At 38.1% G+C, this 15,614-nt stretch overlaps 1 protein-coding gene across 5 annotated transcripts in view; it reads right to left on the bottom strand.

The window, feature by feature from the left end:
• PCDH9 (protocadherin 9) overlaps positions 1–15,614 on the bottom strand; it is a 944,108-nt gene that overhangs the window by 609,136 nt on the left and 319,358 nt on the right. The window lies entirely within an intron of this gene.

Raw genomic sequence — 15,614 nt, 5'->3', positions numbered from 1 at the left:
TGGCTTAACTTTGTCTCATGCATATGTAATGGCATACTTCTTTTTCTATCACATAGAGAAACCATGCTATCTCTTCAATTTTTTACACTCAGTCTTGTGATTGCCTATGCACTGGTGAAATAATTGTGCAGAAATAAAATGTGATGCAAATATAATATATCAAAGTTGTTATTTAATATTTTATGCAAATTATTTAGAATATATAAAATACATATATCATAAATGCCAAGTATCACATTTGGAATTTTATAAAATAATTGGCTATTTCTTCTTCAGCTTCAGGAGAACTACTTCTCTGACTTCTTTTATAAAAGAGTCCCCCATCCCTGAACCTCAAAAAGAAAGAAAGATTGAATTGTTTCTGAATGTGCAGGAGAGCAGACTCAGTGAGTGCTAACAGGCATTTTCTATCTTTAATTTTCATGATACTACAGGAGATGTGTGGGAACAAAGGTAATAGGAAAAATTAATTCCAGCAACTCACCCAGAAGTAACTTCCTTATTTTCATATCCTTCCTGAGCTTTTGGCTTGAATAACTTTGTTGGTGGACAAACATTGCCACCACCTCATGCTTGAAAAGTTCTGAATGTAATTGTCTGTCAATGATACGATGATTTATAATGCAATCTGTTCCTATTGCTAGTGCTGCAGATAACTCTAATTTGCCACTCTTGTATTAGATCTTAGGAACTTGACAGTCCTTCTCAGTTTTACAGGTGATATAGCCAATCAAAAAACATCTCCTTTCCATTCTCTGCAGGAAAGGATAATACTACCAAGACTAGCTATTATGCTAATGGTCATGTTTTTCTAACATTTTTTTTCAACTTAAGAAACCTTCATTATATTATTAAATGTTACAATATAAATAGGACTACAAGTGTATATTTATAACTTTTTAGTTATATTTTTTCAAAAATTCTTCCTGCATCACTCCAGTATGCAAAAAATTAGAATATTTATGCTTAAGTTGGAAACAGAGGCTATCCCATAATTAGCCTATCATGATTCAGATAATTAAAAAAATTATGCACACATATGAACATTTTAATCACTAGTGAGAAGATGAATTATTGTATGTCTATTACCTGAAAAGCAGAAAATGGCATAATTCATACAATGTCTTCAGATTCATGAAATTAAATTTAAGATATGCTACACCTGGCTGATACATATAAGCAGTTGTATATTTGGCATATGTCTGATAGCCAATTATATGTACCAAATCTTGACTATAAAGAGTAAGAGAAATGAGAAAAACAACAAGGAACATCTTTGAGTTGTGCACATAAATATACATAAACTCTGTTTCATGACTGAGTTATTTCTGAATATTTTGTATTCAAATATTATTACTTTGTAAATTGAATAGACTCTACCACAACTAAAACAATTAACATATCTAGTTCTATTTGACCTAGATTATTTTAATATTCAAGTTAAAATCAAAAGTTCATACTTATAGGAAATATTGATTACTATATGACAGATTTAGTTCTCAGTAATTCAAAAGTATTATTCTTTTTGTCTCTAAACATCCAATAGAATGTCCACAGTATACATACTCATTTTAATAGATAAGGAAACTGAGGTATAGAATAAATAATTTTCTCAATGAAACAAAGCTAATTGGTTAAAAAGCCCACATGTGAATCCTCTGCCATGGCTAGAGGGTCCAAATGCTGATAATTGCACTGCTCTGTTGTTGCTTTATTAATGAGGATGAAGTGGATTCCAATAAGCAACACAATTTATTAATGCATCTACACAAATATTTCCATTTTAGTAGCTGTAGCCTGTTTTGTGTTTAACTATAATACTTCACATGTCAATAAAATTTAGTAATTTCATGTTCAAAAGAAGTTTAAAGATATAGGATTCTTCTGTTTTATCTAGTCCCAGCAATGAACTTTCAACCATAGATCAGATTCCAAAAGCTCACAGTCATATTGGCACAGAATTAAAGCAGAAAGCTTATTTTGTTCTTAAAATATTTTACAACTGTCTACTGACTCCCTTATTCAATACTGTTTTGAACTTATATGCAACTTGTATTATTTTAAGCCTTTCTGGAAATTCTTATGGTTAAGACCTCAATTGTGGTCACCAGTCCACGAACAAGTAGTCATCTCTTCACACAGGAAGCGTATCACATATAAGGCACTTTTCTTAACCCTCATTAAGAAATTTTAGGGAGAAACTAAGATGGCGGCATAGATAAACACCGGGAAATAGTTGCCCCACACAACAATTGAAAATTAGCCCAAAGGACGGAGCAAACATCGTCCAAAACAACAGGAAGGCTGGCTGAGTGTAATTTCTACAACTAGAAGAAAAGAAAAGCACGCTGAGAGCCAGAGGAGCTGCGGAGGCTGAGTGCAGAGGTACGCAGCGGCTCGCGCGCGCGGAAAGGGGGTGGCACCTGAGGACGCGGCTGTCTTTTTGAATCACAAGCTCCCTACTGCTCTGAACTCCGGTTCTGGGAAGTCTCTGGGGACTTAGGACTCATACTGGGAGAGGCGGCTCTCTCAGGCGGCAGCGGGCGAACTTGAGGGCCGCTATCCCTCAGAGGTGCTTGCAGCCGTTACGGGACACTGAGACGCGCGACTCCGGGCGCGGAGAATCAGCCATTGCTTCTTTCTCCGGCCTTTTGACTCCCTGAGACCCCGCCCCACCCAGGCTGCGGCAGAGGCTTTTGCATGTGAATGCCCCAGAACTTTGCAACCTGATAATTACCTAACTGCAGCCCGGCCAGCCAGACCCGGAACTTCCAAGAGAAGGCCCAAGGCCCCGCAGCGGCTTGCATTGCTTCACAGCTGAGCCTCTTCGTGGCCCGGCTGTGTGGCCTCAGGCAGGGGCTGAATTAGCACCTCCTTAGATCCAGGAGCCACTGTACCCAGTGGTCAGAGGGGGACCATTCTCCCACTTCAGACACAGCTGCTTCCCACAGCCAATTGGCCTGGAGGTCAATTCCTCCCAGTGATCCTACAACAAGCGAGGCACCAAGAGTGCACCAAGAGTGTCCACCCCAGTTAACTGGGGAGGCTGAGCCACTGGGCCCTACAGGACACCTGGCGCGCAGGCCACTCTATCAACACAGGGAAGCAGCCAAAATGCGGAGACAAAGAAACAGGTCACAATTGGCAGAAACGGAGGAGGCCAGACGACTGGATATAGAGTTCAAGGCCACGTTTATAAGGTTTGTCAAGAATTTTATGGAAACCGCCGATAAATTTAATGAATCCCTCAAGGAGTATGGTGAGACCATGGAGGTCATGAAAAAGGACCAATTAGAAATTATGCATACACTGACTGAAATAAAGAATACTTTACAGAGCTCCAACAGCAGACAAGAGGATCCCAAGAATCAAGTCAAAGATTTGAAATGCAAAGAAACAAAAAATACCCAACCGAAAAAGAAAAAAGAAAAGAGATTCAAAAAATATGAAGATAGTGTAAGGAACCTCTGGGACAACTTCAAGCGTACCAACATCAGAATTATAGGGGTACCAGAAGGAGAGAGAGGGCAAGATATTGAAAACCTTTTTGAAGAAATAATGACAGAAAACTTCCCCCACCTGGTGAAAGAAATGGACTTACAAGTCCAGGAAGCGCAGAGAACCCCAAACAAAAGGAATCCAAAGAGGACCACACCAAGACACATCATAATTAAAATGCCAAGAGCAAAAGATAAAGAGAGAATCTTAAAAGCAGCAAGAGAAAGACAGTCAGTTACCTACAAGGGAGTACCCATCCGACTGTCAGCTGATTTCTCAACAGAAACCATGCAGGCCAGAAGAGAGTGGCAAGAAATATTCAAAGAGATGAATAGCAAGAACCTGCAACCAAGATTACTTTATCCAGCAAAGCTATCATTCAGAATGGAAGGTCAGATAAAGAACTTCACGGATAAGAAAAAGCTAAAGGAGTTCATCACCACCAAACCAGCATTATATGAAATGCTGAAAGGTATTCTTTAAGAAGAGGAAGAAGAAAAAGGAACTCTTACCATTTGCCACAGCATGGATGGAACTGGAGAGCGGATAAATACCACAAGATCTCACTTATTTGTGGAATATAATGAACAACATAAACTGATGAACAAGGACTGATCCAGAGACGGAGAGGCTTTGATTGGACTTTCGGGCCTTGGAGGGAAGGTAGGGGAGGGTGGGGGCAAGGGGGAAAGATCAACCAAAGGACTTATATGCAAGCATATAGGCCTAACCAATGGACACGGACAACGGGGGGGTGAGGGGGTGAGCGGGGAGAGGGGGGGTAGAGTGTACACATATGTAATATCTTAATCAATAAAAAATATAAAAAAAAAGAAATTTTAACCTCTAGATATAGTAATTTAATCATTCATTCTTTGCAGGCTTTCATTTATTGATTATCTACACGTAGTCATCTGAATAAAACAAGGACGGCAATGGTAACACCTAAATTACACTGTTATGTTGCCAAAGATGGTTTTACTTCCCAAATCATATTTTCCCAGATAAATGCCATTAACCAACATAATGAATTTCCTCCAGGAAACCAGTTCTCTCGCTTGGCTCCAGCATTGCAAGTGGCTCCCCACCTTGCCTGAGCAATGGGGGAGCAGGTCCTCCTTAACTGATTTCTTCTAATACAATTTCCCTATCCCCCTTTTTGACTACTATCTGGTATCTGGAATAAACAAACAAACAAACAATTAAATAAATAAAACACCACTTCTTTCTGCTGTATCATTTTCTTTATGTGAATTTAAAAACAAATGTTTGAAATGCCCTCAAAATAACCCTCACAATATCTCCAGTGATTGTGTGAAGCTATAATGCCCTGTGTGGGCAGGATGCCCACCATTCTCACGCATAGCCTGTACTGATAACTCAGACAATGTCATTGGGCTCTCAATCCAAACTTTTAATTTTCTTCTAATTAATATCCTATCACTCTAATTGGGTTTTTCCCTTGTAAACTGCATGGATTAAGATTTGTATTGCGTGTTAATTAGCTTTAGGTACCAAGGATGATCCCCATAACCAAGAACCAGAATTGCCATTCTGGAATTACACTATAATAGCATTGGCATGTAATAGTCTTTCCTGGAGACCATCCAAGAATGTTTAATTATTTAGGGGCTTAAAACATCAGGTTGTGAGACTGATTCACCACCAAAGCAGTCAATTAGCTCTATAGTGACCATATAGCAAAGGTACTCAGATCAGCATTGTGAAGAGGTTTCACTGTATTTCCACAAGCCTTTACCACCTATCCACACACGCCGCACACTACAATTGCTGTGCTAAGTGCTTGGGGATAGAGCCTCTCTTTTATCTGAGCTAGGATTTTAGCTTGTAGGGATGATGAAGAATCGGTAAAGCACAATATAAAGATTTTCCTGAGAGAAGCTCACATGAAGGCACTAAAGTAGATTCACGGGACATAGGAAAGTATGTTCAAGTAACATTAGGATGGTTTTCAGTGAGAGAGTTCTGGGTATCTCTATTCTACCTTGAATGTCAGATTTTTTGTTTGTTTCATTGTGGTGTTTCATTTTAAGAGAATCAAGTCTCCATTTGAGGAAATGATCTGGACATTTCCACAAGGGGTGGGAATGGCTAATTTTGAATTTCTGCTCGGAATGGGAAAACGTAGGTAAGTTTTTCAGAAGAGTAACTAGTTTCTGGTGCCTACTTTGCCAAGCCTGCTGTACACAAAGTACCACAAACTGGGTGCCTTACATAGAAATTTATTTTGTCACACTTCTGGAGGCTAGAAGTTCAAGATCAAGATGCCAGCAGGGTTGGTTTCTTCTGAGGCCTCTCTCCTTGGCTTAAAGCTGTTCATCATAATTCTATCTTCACATAGTCTTCCCTCTGTGCATCTGTGTCCTGTCCTAACCTCTCGTTCTTATAAGAGCACTAACCATATTAGATTAAGGCTCACTCTAATGACCTCATTTAAACTAAATTACCTTTTTAAAAACCTTAACTCTAAATACACTCACATTCTGAGGTACTAAGGGTAAGGACTTCAACCGATACATTTTGGGGGAACACAAGTCAGCATATAACAACTGGTAAATGCACATTTGTTAGCTAGAAAATAACATTAAAAAGCCAATGTAATTCAAATCAATAAAATTCTTTTAATTTGAAGTCCTATTTGAACTTATGCCCCCCTATACTCCTACCACGTAGAAGTAGGGTGGAACAATTTTAGGGGGAAAAGCATATAATATTTATTCTCCCCACTTATGATCATATGGAAAGCACACTAGACTGGAAGTCACAAGCCCTGGGTTTTTTCTCAGTTTGCTGTACTTGCTGCATGGCCTTGGAGGTCAGCTACTAAGTTCTTAGTTATCTCATTTTTAAAATACAAAACTTGGAGCAGAAGGACTCTGAGCTTTTCCAAATTAAAGATGTCTTAATTGGCCTCTATTTTAACAAGTGGCATCATAATGGTTATGAACATGATAATAACTTATGCTATGTATTTAGTACAATGCTCAGACACTGGCTCTTGTGTTCAGAATTTCATGTTTTCACAATACACAAGGTTAATAGTATTATTTCCACTTTTCTTATATGGAAATGGAATCTCAGGATACTAACAAACCTTATAAAGCCATATCACATGGAAAGAAATGGCTTTGTTTTCACAGTTTTTGATCTTTCCATAGCTGGTTGAAGTATGCTTAACTATACTAATAAAAGAGAAACATACAAATTGGTGTGACTCCACTATGCCCACCAGCCAATCAGAGTGACTATGCAAAGTAACCCAACAAAGATGGTGGTTAATTTGCATTTGCAGGCACGGGAGCGAAGACTGAAGGCCTGAGTGAAGACTGAAGACTGAAGACTGAAAAGACTTGGCTTCTCTGCTGCGGCCGGACCAAAGGCCTGGGTCCCAGGTGCCGGAGGAAATCCGGTGCCGGCAGCCAGGGTAAGGAAGGGTTATTGCGTGAATCTTCGTGCAACGGGCTTCTAGTAATAACGTAATCAGCTACAGTTAAAAAAATCTTAGTGCCATCTTTCATGCTTAAAAATATTTTGGGGACAGAAAATAATTTCCATAATGAATACATAAATTATAGAACATGACTCTGATATTTTAAATGTATTTACTTTTAAGCAGATTACTATTTATCAAAAGAACAATACTGGTTTATTTTTCTTCTTTAATATTATACACACAAAATTAAAAGTTATGCTATCAAAATTATATTTACAAAATAATTGGTCAAACTTCACAGAATAAATCTTGATATATTTAAGAGAATATTTACTAAATATATTGATACTTTTCATGTAACTTTATATCCTAATAAGTCTTACTTCACTATTGAATTAAATATTTCATATTAATTTGATGTTTTATCTTTACTTTTTATGTAAAAATGTAAAATTTTAGAAACTTTATATTTTAACCAGGGGCCAAGTGCATGAATTCATGCACCTTGAAAGGAACTGTGGGCCACAAGGCTGCGGTGGGCACAGGGGTGGGTCTTGGGCCTTCCTCCGCACCCCTGCCCGACCCCTCCCACCATGGACCCTGGTCCCCTGTCTGCCAGCAGCCCTGCTCCTGCCGCTGCCACTCCCAAGCACTGATGATGCCGGCCCCACTTGTACCCATTGACGGTTCAGAGCAATTGGGGCTGGTGCCAGCAGTGGGTGTGAGCAGGGCTGGTGTTGTCAGCGAGTGCAAGTGGCAGCTGCTGCCTTGTTCGCCCCTCAGGAGCAGGGGGTGGTGGAGAAGCCCTCAGGGGCAATCGGGGCTGGCAGCTGCTGCTGGCATCTGTTGATGACACCGAGCAATTGGGACTGGTGCCCGGCACCAGAAGGGGGTGTGAGCAGTGACTCTGGTGCTGCCTGTGGGTGCAAGCGGGACTGGCACTGGCAGTGGGTATGAGAGGTGGCTGCTGGCCCTTGATCACCCTTCAGGAGCAGGGGGAGGTGGAGAGGCCCTGAGGGGTGATCGGGGCCGGCAGCTTCCACTTGCACCCTCGGACAGTGCCAAGTGATCAGGGCCAGTGTCAGATGCCAACAGCGGGTGTGAGTGGGGCCACCAGGTGGGACCGTGGCATGTGGGAGCAAAGAATTTTCAGTAACCACCAGAGGCTCACCCCAATGACAGCAACCAGCACTCTGCCTTGTTCTGGCGCCTCCACTCACCTGCTCCACCATCCCTTCATGGCCAAAGCCCGCCATGTTCCGCGCACACCTCCTGGTGGTCAGTGCACATCATAGAGACTGGTTGTTCAGCTGTTCGGTTGTTTTGCCAATTGATCTATTTGCATATTAGCCTTTTATGATATAAGATAGTTTAAACTTTGTTCTATACCATAACGATTTTGTCCACAAACATATTCATGTGCTCACATATAGTAATGTGCTTTTTAAAATGTGTCAGTTGCTTTATTATATATTTATTTTTAATATATTTTCATTGATTTCAGAGAGAGGAAGGGAAAGGGAAAGAGAGGTAGAAATGAGAGAGAAACATCTATCAGCTTCCTCCCGTAAACTCCCTCCTGGGATCAAGCTAGCAACCAGGGCATGTGCCTTGACCAGGACTGGAACCAGTGACCTCCTGGTGGATGGGATGAGCCACACAGATTAAGCTATATTTATATTTTTTTTAGATTAACTAATCTTCACAATTGGATAAATATTGGGACATACTTAGGAATATAATGAGGGAGAGAATTTTTACATTCAGTGTATCATGCAAAAATCTTCAGAATTTCAGAGAGTGAAATAAATAGAAAACTGTAAGAGGTATTGTGTTTCATCATATTCCTAAGTGACAAATAACCTGGTCCTGTGACAAAGTCTGGCTTATATTCTCACACCATCAATTGACAGTTATCTGGTTAAATTAAAAATTTGTCCCTGCTTTCTGAGGTCTATGTTAATAAGAGACCAATTTCATCTTATTAAAAAGTAGAGGTCCAATGCATAAAATTCATGCAAGAGTAGGCCTTCCTTCCCCCAACTTCTGGCACTGGATTTCCTCTGACACCTGGGACCTGGGCTTCCCTTGCAGCCCCGGCTTCTTCTGGAAGGTCATCCCAAAAGATGTCTGCAAGGATGTCCAGTCTAATTAGCATATTATGCTTTTATTATTATAGATAAGCCTGGCTCTTTAATGTGAATTATATTCTTATGATATGATCTCATCCTGCACAGACATTGAGAGAACTACATCAAAACATTAGTATATACTCTTTTATTTTTCCCTAAAAGTCATATTGTTTAGCATTCTCCTTTCATTCCAAGGATACAGACATTCAAACGTGTAATGTCACTTGTAACTTTAAAGATCATTTTGAGTAGTTTTTAGAGAATAACCAAAATTTATTTCCTCCATTGTTCCTGTTATAAAATATCTCTCAAGAAGAATAATTTTGATCTAGTACTTTCCTATGCCCTACCAGTGGCAGGAACAGCAAAACCTTCAACTAAAGAATATTTACAGGTGGGAAATGAGACTTGGAAAAGACACTGCCTGGCTTTTCTTTCAGAGCTGTTTGTATTCCTTGTAGCCTTTGCTCTGTGAATTGACTTTAGCTAGAGTAAAATCATTGAGGAAATATAAGCATGAGAATCTTATGAAGACATTTTAAAAATATTACTTCATCTGACTACACATATATTATAGAGATTAGAGCAATTTTTTGGTCATTCTTCTATTAATGTTCACAGTTATTCATTTTTTTGAGGGAAGGGAAGAAGGTAGAGCCAAGTCTATAGCCATACAAAGATGTGTTTTGCACATATTAATGATAGCACATATTTGAAAAACTCAAGCAATAGCATATATTTGTAAATGTTCTCTGCTTTGATGTATTCATCAGGCTTCCCCTGCCCCCTCCTGCCAAAATGAAAATGAGAAGGCACACTGAGAGACCAAACAAGTTTCCTTTTTATGACAATGACCTCCATAGAAGAAGCACACATACAGTGGTGAGAGGAAATGTGATTAAACTGTCTACTAGAAACCTTTTAAGGTTCTCATAAAAATTGGATGTGCAGGAAATTCTTGGACAATGCATTAAGTGGCAGCACACATTGAATGTGCTCAGGGTTTTAAAATTTTCAAAAGGGAAAGCTATCTTTTCTGCCCACATCAACTAATGTTTGCCAGCTCTGTTTTGTCGACTGCAGCTCACTGAACTCCCATTCTACCTTACTTATTTCAAAAAAGAGAACAGCTTAGAGCTTTGTAAAAATTGCATTAGTTATAAATAGAATGTTATGTATTTAAATTTTCTTTATATGATTTAATTTCAATTATGATTGTTACTTTGTCATTTTATATTCTTCTTTGTTCATTTATTATTCAAAGGTAAGTTGTACATTATAGTAAAAAAAAGAAAAGGTATAAAATATTATCAGAATATGTGGAGGCTATATAACAAACAAAATATTAAGAAATATTAAGAGTCAGCCTCTTAACATCTCACCCTACTCAGGGATTTATAAATATATCTCTGAGGAGTCTTCAGAAAAAATAAAATTCTTATGGTCAATCTGGGGGATCCTTTTGTATCTTCAGTAAAGTATAAATGGATGTATCAGATATAGAAAAATGGAATTTATTTAATGTTGTCCTGAAATTAACGAGTTTTAGAGCATGGGGACGAGCAAACTACACACACACACACACACACACACACACGAAATCAAAGAGAAAAATGTCACTCATTGAATTCTAATGCATTGTATTTCCAGTACTTTCAAGACTAGGAAGAACCAAGTAAGTGGAGTTAGTTTTCTCTCTGTAGCTATATCCCTGATATGGAGAAGTTTCTTCCGTCAAGTCCTTAATGCCTGATAGCCAATGATTATATCCAAATATATATATTCTGATTTAATGCTATTAGTAATCCCACTTTTTACAAAGAGGTGTCCAGGAGTGACAGACTATGCTGACCATCATCCCTCTCCCCACAAATTTTTGACTATGTAGCAAAGTACTACAGAGTGACTGAGATAATTTATATTTGCAATGACAAAGAATAGATGCATATTATGGTTGATGTATGTATGTGGATGTCTCTGGTTGCATCTGCCTGCTATCTTTTGTGTAAATGAAACATATTACTAAGAATGGAGTATATGGGAGATTAATGAGTTGGAAAGTCAGTAGTCAACTGAACACAAATATTAGTACTTGCTATCTTAACAGGAAAGAAATTGTAGAATCTCTCTTTATGGATACCCCACAGGATAAGTCATAATCTCTTTTGAAAGATTAGCAGAGCACTCTTGATTCACAGGATGTAGAAGCCTTGAGTAAGTAATATACTTTAATATTAAACACCTACTTAGCTTTTCTGTGTCTCAGTTTCTGCCTCCATATAATATCTGAGTTAGCTAAGAATATCCCTTAAGCTCTCTTTCAGTCATAAATCTTTTCAAAGAAAGCAATACCTTTGATTCCAGAGTAATTTCTAAAATATTTCTGCATTTCTGCTATAACTGTAAACTCAGATGAATATTTGAAAGCCAAATCAGCAAACAAAACAAGAGAGGAAAAAAACTTATCTATATAAATAATTTCTAGAGTATTTTAATCTAATAGAGGCCTGGTGCATGGATTTGTGCAAGAGTGGGATCCTTCAGCCAGTCCTGCGGGGATTGGGCAGAAACCAGCTCTCCGACATCCCCCAAGGGGTCCCGGATTACTAGAAGGAAGTTCTCGGGTGATGCACCCTGGAATCGGGCTCCCTCCTCTCTGGTTCTGGGTGGTCATTGCACATCATAGCTACCAAACAGTAGGAAAGTCGCTTAGGCATATATATAAAATACTCTATTTATACCCACTTATAAGAAGAGAAACCACATCATTGATTTCAGAAAGTTAAAAAAGAACCTTCTATTTTTGTCCAATCTTAAATGTGTAAATACACTATTTTTATTTTTATTTTTTAAAATATATTCTATTGATTTTTTACAGAGAGAAAGGGAGAGGGATAGAGAGTCAAAAACATCGATGAGAGAGAAACATCGATCAGCTGCCTCCTGCACTCTCCCTACTGGGTATGTGCCCGCAACCAAGGTACATGCCCTTGACCGGAATCAAACCTGGGACCCTTGAGTCCGCAGGCTGATGCTCTATCCACTGAGCCAAACTGGTTAGGAAAAAGTTAGAAAAAGTTAGTATAGTTTTTACACTGATATCCTATATAATTAGAGTCTAATATGCTAAATGTCCAGTCATCCAGTCATCTGTTCAACTAATCAAAGTGTAATATGCTAATAATATGCTAAGGCTGCTCAACCACTTGCTATGATGTGCACTGATCACCAGGGGGCAGACACTCCAACCAGTAGGTTAGCTTGCTGTGGAGGTCCGGCCGATCAGGATTTAGTGAGATGGACCAGACACACCCTGGAGCCCTTCCGTGGGCCCTCCCTAACTGGCCAACCTCCTGAGTCCCTTCCCACCCTGATCATGCACCAGTGGGGTCCTTCGGCCTGGCCTGCACCCTCTTGCAATCCGGGACCCCTCAGGGGATGTCAGAGAGTTAGTTTTGGCCTGATCCAGTAGGCCAGGCCAAGGGACCTCACTGGTGCACTAATTCGTGCACCAGGACTCTAGTATAAATATCCTATATAATAAAACCCTAATATGCAAATAGACTGAACGTCAGAATGACCAGTCGCTATGATGTGCACTGAGCACCAGGGGACCGATAGTCAATGCAGGTGCTGCCCCCTGGTGGTCAATGTGCTACCACAGGGGGAGTACTGCTCTGTCAGGAGCAGGGCTCATGGCTGGCAAGTGCAGCAGCAGAGGCAGGAGCCTCTCCCACCGCCGCTTCAGGCTGGGATTGGGCCTAAGCCGGCAGACGGACATCCCCCGAGGGGCCCCAGACTGAGAGGAACACCCCCTCCCAGTGCACGAATGTCGCGCACCAGGCCTCTAGTATTTCTATAATATGTTAACACATAAATTATTAAAACAATTAAATTTATTGAATTACTAGGAAGTTTATTCTTTAAGCTATGCAAGAAGTATATTTAAATTAAAAATGTTGAATGTGGTTTATATTCTACCATCCAAAGATCTGTAATACTGCTCAATTTCATAGTAAACTAATACAATATTTTTTGTCTGCTCAGGTCCTACCTTTTTTTCCCTGAGCTATGTGTCTTGTTGTATGTGAGTCTCTTCCTGTTAGAAAGCAAATGATCTCTTTCTACAAAGAACTTTTTTCTTAATAATCTATGACTTAAAGTGCCTTTTATCTATGACATCAGTATAATTTCAACATTGTCAACAAATATTTTGTTAAAGAATCAGTTTAAAGAAAGTATGCCTCTCAGTTTCTCAGTCAAAAAAGGTAAATAACTGTCTTATAAAAATCAACAGGAAAGATTAAGATGACAAGTCAACAGTATATATTATCATGTTGCAAGTGGTGTTCGTTCATAATCCAAATAATACAGCAAATGTGACACCCGCTGAGAAAAACACTTTCAAGATTTGGTACTGCTACAATAGTAAAGTAGATTTATTAGGCCCCAGTATCTAAATTGGGAATAAAAACGCCCTAGTTGATTCATAGATTAGATTTATAAAAGTACTTTACTCAATCCGGGGCAGGAGATATTTGCAGTTGTTGTTTTCCTGTCAAGACAAAATGTTCAGTTCTCCTGCTTATGTCTTCAGCAATAGAATGTCAGGCAAACAAGGCAGAAAAAAAAGTATCATCAATCAAATCTTATAATCCTGTGAAGTGTCTCGGATTCTGTAAATATTAGTTAGAAAATGTGTATTAATTTGCACCAGCTCTAATTAAACAGTTCAAAACATGACAGTGGTTTTTACATGAAATATTCATGATCTAGTAATTTTATACAAACCCAAGCTAGGCAGAAAATATTGGGGCAGAAAAGACATTGGGTCTCAATTGAACGAAGGAAGGAAGATGAAGATCCACTTACAATGCAAAGTCCCTAACCAAAAGTAAACACTTTTAAAATGTTAGAACTTATATAACTACCAATCATGGTTGACAAATAAATCACTCAAAGGATCTAAAGCCTGCCTGTCCACTGTCTGCCTTGCTATTGTTGCCCAATAATTCAACTTGACTTTGACCCAGCTGAATTACAACAATATGGCATTGCATATATTTAACTATGTTGACTGATATACAATTGTCCTCACTAATCTAAACCATGTAGAAAAAAATTTAAAAGCTTGGTGAGGCATAAGAGAAAAATGCAGATAAAGCAAAAAGCGCAGTAGTTGTATGCTGAGATGTTAGTGAATGTTTTATGATGATAACATTTCTTCTTGAAATTTGTGCTTAATTTTCATGTGTTTGCATTTTTACACTTCACTGAGTTGTTTGGTTATTTTTGTTATTATTTGAGTGCTTAACGTTTGCAAAAGGCTTGCAAAGTTGGTACTGAGATGAACTTTGTGGCCTCTGTGCTTCCATAGTTGTATTGCAATAAAGTAGACATACCTTGTACAATTAAAAACATAGTGACAGACCACAAATAAAATGGGGGAAAGGTGAATAGATATTATTAACTCCAGTGAAATAATGGAAAGCAAAATCTTTATTGTGGATAATCATTATATAACATTACGTAAAAGTTGTGAGGTGCATTGTTTTGATTACAATGTGGGCCTTAACAAAGTAATGGCAGAAAAATAAAGAATATTTAATTAGAAATAAATTAAGAAAACAAAGTCAATGTTAAATTGTGATTTTTTTTAAAAAAAGATATCTTATTGCTCCCAAAGTTACAGAACAATTCTTTAAAGTATTAAGAAACCTTCGACTTTGTAAAATTAATAATGGAAAGGCATTCCTTTTTGTCTAAAATGATACCTAAATGTCTGATGCAGGTTATTCTTTGAGGTGTTAGTAAGCTCAATCTCATATGAATTTATTTTTTTACAGAGTAAGCATGCCACACTTTAACATCAGGGATCAATTAATACTAATCTTAACCATTTTTCAATTTGACAGCATAACATAGTATTTTTCTGAGCTTCAGTGTTTGTTCTGTTTTCCAACTAATGTTGTGGGTCCGACACCTAGGTGTATGTAGCGAATAATAGTATTTTAAAGAATTTTTGTTTTTTTAAAGGCATATTGGACCATAGTTCTGAAGAAGTAATTTAGGAAAGTCACGACATCATCTTAGGTGACAAAATTAAAATTAAGAGGAAATCTAGGCACATAAAAATGATGGGTGAAACTAAAGTAAAAAAAAAAAAAAAAAAAAAAAAAAAGTAGTGCCTGGAGAAGAAATCTCTTTATGTAGACTGAAGATAACCAAATTAATATTTGGATTTTTCATTAACTGATCACTAAATAGATGAGAATGTTATAGCAATAACATAATAATAAGCAACAATATTTTGGAATTTTAAAGACACATGAGTTTGAACTGCAGTATTCTTTATTATAAATTAAAAACAATAAGTGCTCAGTGAAATTCCTTCATCTTTTTAAATTTTAATTGTGTCATCTAGAAAAAGGGGATAATATTTATTCTCCCCAAGGTAAATCTGAGATATTTATAAGAAACTACTTGACATATTTTAATCTCATTGTATATCATATCAAAGATTGAATGTC

This window comes from Myotis nattereri (genome assembly GCF_964212035.1).
Source record: "Myotis nattereri genome assembly, chromosome: 2".
Classification (NCBI taxonomy): domain Eukaryota; kingdom Metazoa; phylum Chordata; class Mammalia; order Chiroptera; family Vespertilionidae; genus Myotis; species Myotis nattereri.
Note: the sequence above shows the minus strand (reverse complement) of the source record. Positions and strands in the feature narration are given on the sequence as shown.